At 42.1% G+C, this 12500-nt stretch overlaps 1 long non-coding RNA gene across 1 annotated transcript in view; it reads left to right on the top strand.

Annotated features, from left to right (window-relative positions):
- The first annotated feature begins 9088 nt into the window (after window positions 1-9088).
- LOC138010473 (uncharacterized) overlaps window positions 9089-12500 on the top strand; it is a 7764-nt gene continuing 4352 nt past the window's right edge. The window contains exons 1-2 of the long non-coding RNA XR_011124479.1: window positions 9089-9729; window positions 11613-11658. This is a non-coding gene — a long non-coding RNA (uncharacterized lncRNA). The remainder of the gene's footprint in view (window positions 9730-11612; window positions 11659-12500) is intronic.

Raw genomic sequence — 12500 nt, 5'->3', positions numbered from 1 at the left:
GTTTACTATTTTCGTTTAATGTTTGTACTGTATAGGTATTCTGCATGGCCCTAATCTGGGTATTTTCTTTGCTGCAAGGTTGACTGTAGTAACTGGTGGTATCAGCCAGCGTTTTTGTCTGCATGGCCCTAATTCAGGTTAAATTTCCAATACCAGTTTACCAGGCCTTTCAACACTGACATTCTTTTTTTAGCAGTAGAGCTACAAACTTCTGTACCAGTGAGTGTACCCTTTATTAGTGGTGACGCTCTTTCCATGCCATGAATTTTACTTGCAGCATTGCAAGTGAGCCACGTCTGTAGTGGCAGAGAACAAGATCACAAAATAAATTGTTGATTCCAAGGCAAGCCAAGCCCTTTTTTCAAACATACCTTAGCCTTCGTAGGTGACGCATGTTTTCAGTAAAATTATGTGTTAAAAATATGTAATGTTTCGCCACGTTCTTATCAACATAGATTGACTAGGTATGGAAATTCATACTTCGTTAACGAGAAGGTGGTTATACCAAATAACTATAGACGTAATTTAGTTTCGCGAAATTGCCAAATGATTGCTTTGAAATTTGTATTTAAGGCATAAGTCGATGACTAATTTCACACAAATAAAGATTTGCCTCGCGAGAAAACTGTGTCGCCCTTTAATGGTCAAACCACCAGTCAAACACATGACAAACGTTTACGTTCCATTTTCCTAATCCCCGGAAGAATACAGCTAGTCTACTTTAAAACCGTATCTCCAGCTTGGTTCGATAATTGCACGCTCATCCCACCTGAATCGTGACAATTTGTAGAGGGGTCCCTATTTGGTCCATAATAAGCCGTTTCAGGTTCGAAGTATGAGGAGAGAATCTTCAAGTTTCTGGACGTTTCAAAAGGATAGAAGGTATTTACAATTAATTTACCTAAAAGAGAGAGTCCAAAATTATTTTTAAACCCAACTTGTTTCCTCCAGCCCAGCAAAGCCCAACCCCTTTCCAAGCTCATCCCCTCCCAAACTTAAAAAACTAAATCAAGCAAGAAATGTATCAACAATAAACAAAACAAAAAAACCTAGAAACAAATATAAATGAAAAATCGTAAAAAACGACGTTACAAGCAATAGAAGCAGTGACAGTAGAAAGAGGTAAGGAATTTATACAGTTTGGTAATCAGGAATTCTACGGCCATATCGCACTTGGCCCAGGTGGCACGTAGTTCGACAAGTTCTGTTATCAGTTGACCAAGCCAACTGTTACCGAGTTGTCTCAACGTGAAATATAATTGTCTGCGAGAACAAATCTGGCGCCGTAGTCCTTGCGAACAGCAAATATAAAGGGTGCGTTTCTTGGAGAAAATGCGAACACGGATGATCAATCACGGTGCAACAAAGGAATCGTTGAATCCACTCTGGGAAAGGATTCTTCGGTTCCTTTGATGCACCGTAATCCAAGTGATCTTGGATCAATGATCCCTTTTCGGATCATCCCAAAGAAACGCACCCAAAATGTTTTTCTTTTGATAACGTTGTCAATGGCCTTATCACGGTTTCGGAAGCCATCTTTACGGGTAGGTAAACATTTCTGAAATTACTGTGTTTAATTAAGACGTTCAGGAGCGCGGCGCTCGAAATCGAAAAGAAAAGGGAGGAAGATGAAGCAGCTGTAATTAGAGAAAAGAAATTTCAAGAAGAGATGCGTTTTGAAAAGGAAAAATTAGAGCAGAAACTTAAATACGAGGCGAAAATCGAAGAAAACCGAAAATGCCAGATTAAAGAACAATCAATCAACGCGAAGCTGCCCAAATTACAAATTACAAGGTTCAATGGCACGCATACAGATTGGCTGAGGTTTTGGAACCAGTTCAAAGCAAAAATTGACTCCGGGCCGATGTGCCCCAAATCACCAAATTTTCTTATCTGAAGGAGCTGCTGGAGCCACGGGTTAGAACAACAGTTGACGGCCTACCCTTTACTATAGAAGGCTACGAGAGGGCGAAAAGCATATTGAAAACTAATTATGGAAAGGTTAGCGAAATAGTTAACGCGTATGTAAACAACGTAATGTCTTTGCCCGCTATCCATGGAACGAACCCCAACAAAATCATGGAATTTTACCAGAAGTTGTCCCCAAATCTTCAAGCATTGGAGACTATTGGTAAATTAAAGGAAATCAATGGTTACGTTCGAATGACGCTCGACAAGTTGGAGGGTATAAAAGGTGACCTGGTGCGCACTGATGACAACTGGCAGGAATGGGTTTTCCGAAACTACTTGAAGCCTTGCGCAAGTGGACAGAAAGAAGCCCTCAGAAATTGGAAGATAAATATCAGCAAGAAAAACCAACGCTGCCTAAGCCACCTCGATCAAGGACGTACCAGGCCAACCAACAAGACCCCAGAAGAAAGCCATGCGTTTACTGCGATAATTCATCTTACCAGTCCATCAACTGCGATAAAGTCACTACGATACAAGAACGAAGGAGACTGTTGAACGTAAAACAACTTTGTTTCAATTGCACTGGTGCAAATCATAAGGCCTCAGAATGTCGCAGCACTTCCACCTGCAGAATTTGCAAACGGCGTCATCATTCATCTATCTGTGAGAAAACATCTCAACATCAAGAACATATGTTAGTGGCAACCGGAAGAGGCGCGGTTACCTATCCAGTCGTTGTAGTTAACGTGGGAGGGATACATTGTCGTGCCCTACTTGATACCGGTGCTGGGAGCTCATATGCTTCTGCCGCATTACTCGACCGACTAAGGAAACAACCATTGCGAAAAGAGCTGAAACGAATTGAAATGATGATGCAGGCAACAACAAGAGAGATTGAAATCCATGAAGTAGTCGTTAAGAGCTTATCAGGTGCATTTCAGCTTCGGACCGAGGTAACCAAAGTAAATCGTGGTGTCCTGCTCAGCTTAGGCAATCCGGGATACAAGGACATGATTGGACGATACCATCATCTGAAAGGGGTAGAAATGGACGACATCGATACGAAAAGGGATTTACCAGTTCACCTTATCCTTGGTGCCACGAGTACGCTCAAGTCAAAACAGAGACCACACCCAGAATCGGCAAACCCGGAGAACCCATCGCAGAATGGACGCGCCTGGGATGGACTATCTTGTCACCCGGAAGTGAACCAAATCTCACCAGCATGTTCCTAACACAAACTTCCGCTGTTGACTACGAGAACCTCTGCAGACTTGACGTGCTCGGATTACAAGACCATTCGGTTGGCGATCAAGACCTTGTTTACGAAGAGTTCAAGGAGCAACTCCTAAGGGACCCAGAAGGATGGTACGAGACTGGCTTACTCTGGAAGGGCAACCATCCACCTCTTCCCAACAATAAGCCAGGAAGTCTGAAACGCCTGGAGGACCTCGTAAAGAAGCTGGAGAAGCAACCAGGGATGTTGGAAAAGTACAATGAAATCATCCGAGATCAACTAGCCCAAGGAATAGTCGAGCGTGCCGAAGGCTAACCAGAAGGCAACGAATTCTATATCCCACACAAACCAGTGGTGCGAGAGACGGCGGAGAGCACAAAAATCCGCATCGTTTATGATGCTTCTGCGCGAGCCTACCACCAGGCCCCATCCCTCAACGATTGCCTTGAGACTGGGCCACCATTGCAGAACAAGCTCTGGAGTGTGCTGACAAGGAACCGCTTCCACCCAGTGGCATTAGCTGGAGACCTAAGGCAAGCCTTCTTGCAAGTGCGAATAAGAGAGGAAGACCGAGACGCAATGCGGTTTCATTGGTTGAGAGATTTGGAGAGCAAGGAAGTCGAGCTACATAAATGGCTACATAGATGGCACTGTAATGTCCCTATCCTGGAGCGGCCAGAATATCGAGAGGAAGGACAAGAAGAACAGCAGAGTTCTCAAGGATGCGAAGCCCAAACCTACGCCAAAGACCAGTTGGGTGTAAAAGGAGGAGAAACGAAATTGCTCGGTGTGCGCTGGAACAAGGCCACGGACAAAATCCAAATCAGCTTTCCGGAAGAGATCGAGAATGTCACCAAGAGAGAAGTCCTGGGGAAGTTAGCAAAGATATATGATCCCTTAGGGTTAGCGTCGCCCATCACTCTGGAGGGAAAGATGCTCTACCGACAAGCGTGTGAGCTGCGAATTCCATGGGACCAAGAACTACCAAGGAAGCAGACGGCCAGCTGGAAGACGTGGGAGGGAAATCTTCCCGAAATAATTGAAGCACCAAGAAGCATCGTTCAGTACCAGGAATAAATAACCAGCATTAACCTCCACGCTTTCGGCGACGCAAGCAGCCAAGGCTTATCAGCAGCAGTATACGCTGTGTCTCATCAACCCTCAGGTATATCACAGGGACTCGTAGCCGCCAAGTCCAGGCTTGCAAAGAAGGGATTCACCATACCGAGGCTTGAACTGGTAGCCGGCCATATGGCTACTAATCTGGTGCACAACGTGAAACAAGCTCTACAAGGATTTCCCGTAACAAGTGTCCATTGCTGGCTAGATAGAAGTGTTGCTCTCCCCTGGATCAAGGGTGGTGGAGAGTACAAGCAATTCGTGAGTAATCGCGTCCGAAAAATCCAAGACAAGGAGTACATTCATTGGCGCCACGTGGGTTCAAAGGAAAACCCTGCCGATCTGGGCAGTCGAGGAGGAAAAGCAGGAGAATGTGCGGATCTGTGGTTTCAGGGACCGTCCTGGTTACCATACCCAGAGAATTGGCCGTCAGACATCGTTACTAGCCCAAGCAAAGAAACCCAAGCTGAGGCAAAAGTGATCAAGGAAGTTCTCGCCGTGGCAATAGCAGACGACAAAGAACTTGACCAGTTATTACAGAAGTGGGATCTTTGGAGGGCGGTTCGAATTTGTTCATGGATAACACGGTTTATCCAAAACTGCAAGTTGAAACAGCAACAGAAGATCAGCGGTCCTCTCAACACTGCGGAGATAAACCGTCGGATAGAGTTCTGGGTGCGAGATAGTCAAGTCAGATGCCTGAATACAGCCAGTTTCAAAGAAAATCAGCTACGAGTAAACCTTCAGAAGAACGAAGACGGTTTATATGAATGCAGGGGCCGCATTCAAGGAGATTATCCAATCTACTTACCCGAAAGTGCACTGTTCACCAAGAAGCTCGTCATGCACGTGCACACCCAAACCTTGCACGGGGGAGTCGGCATGACGATGGCGAAGGTTCGAGAGAAGTACTGGGTGTTACGGTTACGACGTTTGACAAAGCAAGTGATTAGGGGCTGTCATGGCTGCAAAAGATTTCAAGTGGCGGCACTCCCAAATCCACCAACAGGCAACTTGCCGAAGGAAAGAACAGCTGGATCAGTACCATTCAAGTTCATTGGAGTGGATTTTGCTGGACCAATTAAGTACCTCAGCAAGACCAAAAAGGAAATGAAGGCTTACATTGTTCTTTACGCCTGTAGTCTCACCCGAGCGGTCTACCTGAACTTGTTACCGAGCCAAAGCACTGACGAGTTCCTAAGCAGCTTAAAACGATTTATATCAAGAAGAGGGCGCCCCGAAAAGATCTTTTTAGACAATGGGAAAACCTTTGTGGCAGCAGCGAAGTGGCTGAGGAACGTTATGAAGAATGAAATGTTGAACGACTTCCTCGCCAGACAAGAAATAACTTGGCAATTCAACCTCAGCCGAGCCCCATGGTGGGGGGGACAATTTGAGAGATTGATTGGCGTAGTGAAGCAGAGTCTGTACAAGTCCATTGGTAATGGGAACCTCAGATGGCACGAACTTGAAGAGGTCATCTTAGATGTGGAGAGAATTATTAACGACAGACCCCTCGATTATGTGGAGGACGACGTCCAAATGCCGATACTGACCCCCAGCGTTATGCTCTTCGGCCAACCAAATCAACTCCCAGAGGAAGACCCGAGTAACATAGAGGATGACAGCCTCAGAAAACGAGCCAAGTACCTGCGAAGGTGCAAGGAGGTGCTGTGGTTGAGATGGAAAAACGAGTACTTCAAATCCCTCAGAGAGCGCCACAACCTTAACCAGAAAACCAAAGAAACAATCTTGACTCCGGGAGACGTTGTACTTATCAAGGGTGAAGAAAGAAATCGAGGATTGTGGAGGATCGGTGTAGTGGACAAGTTAATCCCTGGTAGAGACGGGATAGTGAGAGCAGTGCGTCTGAGGGCTGGAAAATCTTTCCTGGAACGACCAGTTCAACATCTCTATCCACTTGAGCTGTCCTGTGACAGAAACACCCAAGAGGGGACTGCTAGATTGAATGCTCGAGCTTCAGAGTTCCAACCTAGACGTGCTGCAGTCAGTGCCCGTCAGCGCATAGCTGCGATAGCAGAAGATGAACTAAATGAGAACTGAACTTTTCAATGTGATTTAGAGTTGTTAATGTTATCGTTTACCTTGTTCAATTTATATTTGACATCATAAGAGTCAAATAGGGGGAGAGTGTCGCGGACGTTAGCGTTACATTGCGTGATTTTGAAACCCGAACTGCCGAACCCTAAGACTATTGGAAATATAATCTCGGTGAACTTTAGACCTTTTTTGTGCTGTATGAGAGGAGAGTTTTTCAGAGACAACGTGTCAAGCTAGAATCGTAGGAAAAGAAATAATTTTAAAATTACATCAAGCGCGTGATTATTTGTCGCGAGATCCGTTCACGACAGTAACCATTTTATTGAAAAGTCTTCCTTGGATACATTCTATCTGAATTTTTACAGCATTTGAAAATGTTCAGCATAAATAATGCCCTCCTGTGTTTGTTGGGTTGTTTGTTCGTCATCGTTGTTTTGATCAGCAACTTCTAACAAAGACAACCAACTTTGCCTTGGTACGAGCGCTTCATAAAGCTATTTAAAGCGTGTTAAACAATTTTCAGTGTCGCACAGATTTCGCCGCCTTCACAAAAGGAAGATGGTCAAAAGGTAAAGGAAGGGCTACTCTAGGGAAGGCCGGTCGAGGAAAAATGTTTTGCTAGATTGAATAAAATAATGTTTTGGTTGCCTTGCGTTTTTCTGCGCACCTTAACATTGTAGTTTATTGAAAAATCAGTAATTGCTTATAACGCCTCACACATTTAACTTGACATGGAATGGAGTACTCCAGAGCATGAGTTATAATCATTGTACAGTCGTCGTGACTAACTATTTATGGGTATAAGTCAGCTTCTAATGGGATAAACGACTCTCACGATATAACAATGTCAGGGGACTCAGTGAACGAAAGTTACGGTAAGAAATAATAGAGAAAGATCTTTAAAGCCAGCTAAGCTACAGAATGAGAAGAAGCATTTTTTTAATTTATCGAAAATGTTTGGAATGCACCTACTGAGGCAGATCATTTGTTTTCAAGTCCAAAAAAAATTGGTGAAGAAATAAATTACGAGGTTCAGGTCACGATCTTTGTTTTGCTGGTTTTAAATTCGGCGACTTTTTATCCATAACTAGATGCTTCTGTGAAGCATACACTGGTTTGCCTGTGGTACGTGCTACAGAAAATCAGAAGGCACTGAATTGTGTGGTATTGAAATACAGCATTCCAGTCTCTGAAGAATAACAAATAAAAGAGAAGCGAGAAACATTGGCTTCTGGGCTGACATGTTGATAATTTTCAAGTTCCCTCACAACTTCTTTTCACCACAAGTGTGCCCTATGAGCATCCGAAAACTTTGTAATACTAAACTTCACTGAAGTCAAGCCCTGTTTCGCGGGGTTAGTGTTGGGATGGGAGACCAAAACAATAACCCCCTCATAAAAAACAGAAACATCTGACCGAAAATACTATTAACGCTAACAAATGCGAACTCAGCAAGGTACAGATTCTGTTAGCGTGCTTTATGCAAAACAAATATTGATGAAAAAGCAAATAAATATTGATACACAGTTTTCAGAAAGAGCAAAAGGAAGTTTCCCGGACGGTCGATCGAGAATAAAATATTTACGACATGAAAACAACATTAATTTTGAACCTTGAATATAGATCGTTTTCACTGTCACGCAATAAAAAAATAAATCAAAAACTATCCAGTGCAAAACGCTAAGAAATTGTTATCTTATAGAAGATAAAGAAATAAGACACTTGTCCAAGTTTTAGGCCTCTGCGTTTCCCCAAACTTCAGATATTCGTCGAAATGTTTCGCAGGCCAGAAAATAGTGTAAACATCTGGAACTGACTTTGGCTATCTAGGCGACTGATTATCACTACTGAAAAAACAAGCATTTACATAAGCACTTTTCCTAATGCTCTAACTTCTAAAAGGGCTCAAAATCATGAGATAAGTATATATTTTTCAACAAACTTGATCGTAGCTTTGTGTCACGCACCTACATAATCCGGAAATTGAAAATGCTCTGGTTTCCAAACGAAGCACGCTATTGAGCTGTGAAATTGTCAACAGATATAGATATGCCGCCTCTTATGCCTGATGAGGATAAAAACTTTGGTGGATCTTTAGTTTTAGATTTTGGAAGGTGATGACGTCACGTGAAAACGATCTATAGAATATAAAAAGTTACGATCAGCGACAAACATTTTGGGAGATTTTTGCTACGTTCAAGTAAATTGCAAAATCGAAAGTGACATGACCGGAATTCAGCGGGCGCCGTGATTAAGTTACCGCGGCATGTTTACTCGCCAAACAGTGAAGCATCTGTGTCAAATGATGGCAAGATACCGGGTTTTTCTGTCAAGTGTTATAAAGTTTGACAATGAAATGAGCCAAGTCAAAACAAAGATCACAATCGCCCAACTCTTGTTTATGCAAAGTCAAAATTTACTCTCCAAGACGCGTACGACGTTATTTATCACCAGGTAATTCCATCATTTTGGAAATAGCAGCTACTTTATTATTCATCTGCGTCACAAGTTTTCACTGATTTTGGGCCTCATTTTGTTGAAACTCAAGCACGCTTCCAACAGGCCTGTGAACCCTTCCTGCTTACAGAGCAATACTAAAAAACTTCTCCCATATCACATTTGAACCTTAAGCTCGAAAATTCAATACACAACATGATATTATAATTCACAAAGGCAGAAAATACCACAGAATCCTTTTCCAGCGAAAATTTTATTGAAACAAACAACATATTTGCTCTTAGAGGCGAAAACCTCTTCCTATTTGATTGCGTGCGTGAAGACAAGAAACTCAATTGTGTCAAATTACCTTGTACTTCAGGTAAATACTGCTCACTTTGATTTCGTCTCGACGGGCGATAGATTGTTGTCGAAGTCCAGTACTCGTCGCTTTTGAGATTCATGCCTAGTTTATCCAACTGACTTTCCATTATTGAGCTCCATAAGGGTATATTTTGTTTAAGGATCCACTAAAACGCCATTCGCGTTGCATGACTTTCGACGCCATTGCAGACTAAGTTGATGATTGTACTGTGTCCACCAGAGAAATCTACGCAGTTCCACTACCCTCTCAATCCTAAGAAAATACGCGCAGAAGGCTCTATACACAAAGACACCACTTACCAGGGGAGTGACAGGCAAGACTTTTACCGACACGGAAAAAAAAAAAAAAAAAAAAAAAAAAAAAAAAAAAATAAAAAAAACAAACTAAACGTAGACCTCGACTGGGTTTGCCCATAGGCAACCCAGTAAAAAACCCACGAAATGAAACCGAGATTCCGACTGGGTTTGGCAACCCAGTAATTAATCATTTGCCCTAAAGATGTTTCATGCGGTTACCGGTTCCGTGTTGTGTTGATCACTGCATTGAAAGGAACCTATTTTTATCATCTTACAATTGAAAGGTATGTTGATCTGCCTGACGCATGGCGCGACATACGCTCAGATGAAAACAATGTCCTCTTAGGCCCAGTTCAGACGTCGTGCTTCTGCCGTGTCGAACTAAATTCAGGAATTAAGTTCGACAAAAGCACGGCAGAAGCACGGCGTCTGAATCAAACTTTTCAATTAAGTTCGGCAAGCAATTAAGTTCGACAAGCTCTGCCGTGCTACACGACTTTGGCACGGCATTGATTCAAACGTCGTGCTTGTGTCGCGCCAAACAAAATTCATAAATTATATTAATGTATTTGGCGAGATTGAGTTCCCACGGGGAGTGTTACGAGGCATCAGTAAAGCCTGAATTTGGTTCGACTTTGGCACGGCGTCTGAATCAGAGTTGTTTCCCTACCGTGCTACAGTCGAACCAAATTGCAATTAAGGCAGAAGCACGACGTCTGAACTGGGCCTTAAAACCATTCATGCAAATGTCATTCAGGGATGACGGCTTGATTTTTGACCATTAATTAAGAACAAGCTAGTCCACGTCATTTCCCTCAAAGACATCACTTGAAACCTTTGAATTCCTGTTCTTGGAAACGGTACGACTTCCCTAGTTGAAAGATTGTTAGATTTGACTTCTTATTAAATATAAACTTTGGAATGGGTTAGATGCGATGTACACAGTTATCGTAGACAGATCTTTGAATATTCTTACCACTTCACAGCGAAGGCAAAAATGTTAAGCGAATCAAATCAAACTCCCTTTTTGTTGTAAGGCTTATTGATCAAAACTTTTAATCTAATTGAGTCTATTAGTATTTTAGGAGTTAACTCTATCGACTCAGAATATATCTCCCTGAGCAAATTATATTGCTTGGAGCCGGAGGAGACTGTCTACTTGTAGGTCTCTGCAAATTTGAAAATTTTCGAGAATAATTCAACAGTTCAATTAATGGAACGAGTTGCTTTGACCCGTTTTGGAAGTATTATTAACTATACTTAATTAGAACTGCTGGGGACATGAACTTTTCCTTCATTCCAAATATTGTCAATTAGAACCATATGTATTTTCACTACCTTCAGCCTGGCTCGCTTCATTTCGCTTACCGCAAGTCTACCTGAATGGACAAACAATGGATTACCCGAAAAATTAACTGAATATGGATTGAAACTGAATGATGCTGACACAACGATGATGCAAACTAAAAGGAAAAAAAAAAAGACGCAAAAGATCCTTAGAAATGTTTCTGCTCTACAAAATCGGTACACTAACCTCTTGTCTTTGCCGATTATTTCCCTTCCGTATGCTAGGTGCTGGTTTCACTACGAATTAAATGATACGAAAACGGACAGGGGCGAGTTTAGCCGAAGGAAGAGAAACTACCTAGCCCGCCAATACAGCCCTGACCGAGCCAAGAGGAGGCAACAGTAGTATCTATAGTTTAGGATCTGATAAGCACAGCTCTGGCTCAAAGAGGCAAACAAAAATTTCTGCTTTGGTTAAGTCTTTCAACAATGCTACTGCTTCGAGCATTTTGCCTTATCCGTTGAACAGAGAACGACTAAGAAGTCTAAAAACGCCCGTGTTAAGTTTGCGTTGCTCTTGCCAGTTTTTTTCCTTAAATTCCCCATGCGTAAAAACGGCACACAAAGTGTAGCTTATATCCTTACGGCTTACTGCCTTGTAGATTGAGAAAAGAGTCGACCTTGGAGGGAATTGAGCTTCTCCTTAAAAGGAGAATAGTATTCTAATACTATTCAGGTTAAAGCGGAAATTATCAGTGCTTTGAAGTTATCTGACTAAACTAAATAAACTGATTTGGCACTCGAATCACTTTTAAGGGACTGTTCGGGTTTTGTAGAAAGTCTAACCATCTTATCAATGCTCCTGTATGTTACATTTCAGTTATTTCCCGGCTCTTTTCTTGATTACATTCGACAGAGAGCATACGGTAGGTAGACCAAAAGCGTATGGTGATATTGGTAGACTCAGGGCAGCAATTTTTTTCCCTAATGGTTTAGGAAACAAAGTTTGACAGCGTCAGTTTTACGTTTGCTTCGAAATCAGTTTGTCCTGAAAATATCTGCTGTTATCTAAATATTCTTTTTCTAAGGATTGCGTATGTTTATGCATTATACTTTTTTAATCAATCGCGACTGGACATGTAGTGCCTTGGCTGATAATTTCTTCCAAGTATAAGAACACAAAGGAATAGACCATTTTCGGTACATCGAAATCTTAACTTAGCTCCGAAGCTTGGGGAAATAAACAAAATAATTACTTTTGTTCTATTCCCCCAACCCTCGGAGCCAAATAAAAATTTCAATATATCGGAAATGGCCTATTACAAGAGGTTTGTTTTGATACTCAGAGCAAGCGGAAAAATAATTTAAATTAGTTTGCAGCAATATTAGGTGAGATATTTCTCTAAAGGACTGATTTGATTTCGAATGACTTGCCTTTTGACAGTTAATTAAATGAGTGTATTTGGCGATTTTAAGCGACAGTAACTCGAAATGGTCATGGTGTTATGCACTAGTCATTTGTTTCCTCCACCCCCTGACCCCCGGGGATAGGTAGGGAAATTACATTTGAATGGTTGTAAAGTAGGTGTATTTCCACTGAGGACTAGAGCAGACAAACACACGTAATTCCCCCACCCCTCTGTTCCTAAAAGATTCTGAGTCATCAAGGAAATGTTAGGTTGATTACCACAATATACAGTTCTTGCCATTTGTGAGCTAGATGAACTATATAAGGAACGAAACAAACAAAAAAAAAAAGAACTGGATA

Source organism: Montipora foliosa, chromosome 7 (genome assembly GCF_036669935.1).
Source record: "Montipora foliosa isolate CH-2021 chromosome 7, ASM3666993v2, whole genome shotgun sequence".
NCBI classification, from domain to species: Eukaryota; Metazoa; Cnidaria; class Anthozoa; order Scleractinia; family Acroporidae; genus Montipora; species Montipora foliosa.
The sequence above is the reverse complement of the archived record's forward strand: the minus strand, read 5'-3'. Positions and strand labels throughout refer to the sequence as shown.